The sequence below is a fragment of the Talpa europaea genome (assembly GCF_964194135.1).
Source record: "Talpa europaea genome assembly, chromosome: X".
NCBI lineage: Eukaryota > Metazoa > Chordata > Mammalia > Eulipotyphla > Talpidae > Talpa > Talpa europaea.
Window position 1 is genome coordinate 49,029,908 of NC_140081.1, and position 3,387 is coordinate 49,033,294.

A 3,387-nucleotide genomic window follows, 5' to 3' on the forward strand; every position below is an offset into this window, starting at 1 on the left:
AGTGAAATCAGACTAGAACAATACATGTCAGGTTGGTTAAGTCATAAAAAAAGACAGATCTCCAACACCGAAAAACTCTTCCCGTTTGTGCTTTTCCACTCCACGTACAGTTACAGTTCAGTGGCAGTCAGATTAACATAAGCACAAGAACAGTGCACTCGTCTAAAATCTCTCCCTGCCATCACCTTTCAACCTATTCAGTTTTTCCTACGTCGTGTGGTATCAATGCAGTGTGGCCCCAGAAGCTGCAGTTTACTGATTACAAACACAAAACTGGGGCTGTGGTGAGTAGAGTTGTCTGGAGTTTTTGGTGTTGGTCCAGTATACTATTTGCATATGGAAATGGCCAAATGCTGGGCTCTGAATCATTTTAAATTAAGACAGTTTACAAGAAAGTTTGATTAAAGTAAGAAAGCAATCAGAGCACAACTTTCTTTGCCTCTATCAAGATATATATTTGCAGTTCTTAAGAAAATTAGAATCTTGAGCACAGCTATCTTTCCTGGGGTTGGGAGTAAGAAGTTTGTCCTCCCTTCCCTTTTGAAAATCTCAGGAAGATGGTTTACTTTTTATATCCTCTCATTTGGTCTTGAAAATGTTTAAAGAAAAACCCTTTTATCTTTCATCCAGTCTTTTGGAATTATCATATGCCTTTTCCCCATTCATCTTCATAACACTCTTATGAAGACACTCAATTGCCAGTTTTGCTAATAGGGAGATGTTGATATGAGCAATCAGATCACTTTCCAGAGACACATAGGTAGACAACCATGAATGCTGATGAGAACTCCTAGTTGCATAAGAATTCTATTCTTCAGTCTCTAGTGAGCATCTTTCTCTATTCACCTGCTATTTAATTATGCCATTGAAGTTGCACACAGCTCCTTATACAACAGCCAGTGATGTTCCTAATTACTACCTAAGAATGCAGCCTTAACCCTTTATTTTCCAACTCATCTGCAATGATGTCTTACATCTGTGTAATATTTTATAGTTTTCAATGCACCTTCATATCTCTTATTTGTATTATTTGGCCTAATACTCTTACGAGATAGGCAAGAGTTACTATCCTCACTTTGTAGCTTAACTAGAGAGTACAGGGGCTTAAATATCTCTGATTAATCAGTTCCTTTCTCTTAGCTGATATCTACATATTGAGGGATGGTGATGAGGATAAATCAATTTATTTCTATTCAAATAGTTACCAACTTTCCAGTAAGTTAGTGGCAAAATCTATGACTAGAATTCATATCCACTAGATTCAATGAATATTTGTTGAATGCCTACTCTGTGCTAGGGTTTCTTGACTCCCAGAGCAGTACATATTCTGCTCCACCTCACTACCTCCAATAAATATGGAGTGGACTGCATAGCATGTCCATGCTAATTGGTCAATAGGGTATCTAGAGTATTGAACATAGAAAATCAATATTAACAAAGTGAATTCTTCTGGTGTAGTGGGGGGAAATTGGTGATTTTAAGGATGTGGAAACTAAGTGCAGAGTATACATAGACAAACACACTCAGGAGTTAGCTTCCTCATCCCCTAATACCACCACCACCACCACCCTCAACAGTATACCTTTGGTTACAGCAGTTAGACTTCTCTGTAGGGTTATAAATAAATAAATAAATAAATAAATAAAACATGCCTCTATAAAAAAAAATAGTACACTGCAGCCACTTCCTCTGAGAAACATGCTAATTCTTTCTCTGAAACCTGAGATAATATATACCTCATGTTTTTATGGGTAGAATGTGATGGGTGTGCTGGAGGTATGCAGAGAAAAAAAGGTTAAACACCAAAACTCAAAATTGCATTCAAAGTAGTTTTAGATAGATTTTTTTTCTGGAAGAAGCAGGAAAGAAAGCTTCCTGAAAGAAGAAGCAGGAATGAAACATGCCTAAAGATTGATAGTATTCAGTGTGCTTCGGTCCTTCTGCCAGCTCTGCTCCCCGCTCTGGCTCTGGTGAATTCTCTCACCCTCCCGTGCTTCTGACTGTACCCAGTGCATGTATAAACAAACACACAAATAAATAAATAAATAAATAAAATACGTGCCTCTTTAAAAAAAAAAAAAAAAGATTGGTAGTATTCAATTAGGATAGTGGAATTATGCAAATTTTCTCCTTTTGATTACTTTTCAATTTATTCAGTTCATAGTAGAAAATAAATATGTCCTTAAGAAACATGTTTTTATCCTAAATCTTTCTTTAGTTTATACACAAGTAATTTATAATTTTAGAATCTTCCAACAATTTATAGGAGTGTTCCAACCTCCCTATTCCTTTCTTAAGACCCTTGATCTAGTCTGGGAGTTACATATAGCTGCAAAAAAATCTTGGGGAGGGTCTGGCTTCTTTTCAAAAGAGAAGGGAAGCAAGGCCCAAGGGAAATTCTCTACTCTTCACTCAGATCCAAAGAATCAGACCTTTTCTGGGTTGGAATATTTTTTTTTTATTTTATTTTATTTTTTTTAGAGGCATGCTTTATTTATTTGTTTGCTGGTTTGTTTGTTTGTTTTTTGTTTATACATGCACTGGGTACAGTCAGAAGCGCGGGAGGGTGAGAGAATTCACCAGAGCCAGAGCGGGGAGCAGAGCAGGCAGAAGGACCGAAGTACACTGCTGAGGGAAGCAGCGGGCGGCAGGAGAGGTCTGCACGCCATGTGGGACCCTCCTCCGGTGGCCGGGGAGCAGCCGGGGATCGAACCGGCACTGCAGAGGCCGCGCGCAGTCTCGCAACCCAGCGCTCAACCGCTGCGCCACCGGGGAGGCCCTGGAATATTTTTTTTTTTCACCATATTTTCAGGCTTGAATATATTCTTCTCAGGAGAAATTCAGAAAACAAAATAATGAAATTAAAAAAAAAAAGCATAATCTAATATATAGAAAACATTACAAAATTCTGAAACATGTTATTTTCAAAACTGCATGAAGCATTATAAAAAAATGCTTTCCTCCCCAAATTTCAATTATACACATGATATTCTTTGACTAAATTAGAATAAACTTAGAAAGATCGTCCTCCCAGAGCAGAAAAATCCAGAACTATTTTTCTAAGAAACTCATTAATCAAATAAATACTTGTAACAGAAATATTTCTGTTACAAGTAATATTTCTGGGTTGGAATATTTTAACACTATCAAACCAAGTCATGAAAGGAAGAAGGCACCAGCAAGGGGGAGGGTAATGAAAAGCAGATATATTAAAACAGTTTGAGGAACATGTTGGAGGTGGTAGAAATGGTTTTTTTAAAGATTTATTTATTTATACAAGAACTGGGTTACAGGCCAGAGGTGCAGGAGGGTGAAAGGATTCACCAGAGACAGAGCAAGGAGCAGAACAGGCAGATTGACTGAAATACACTGCTGAGGGGAGCAGCG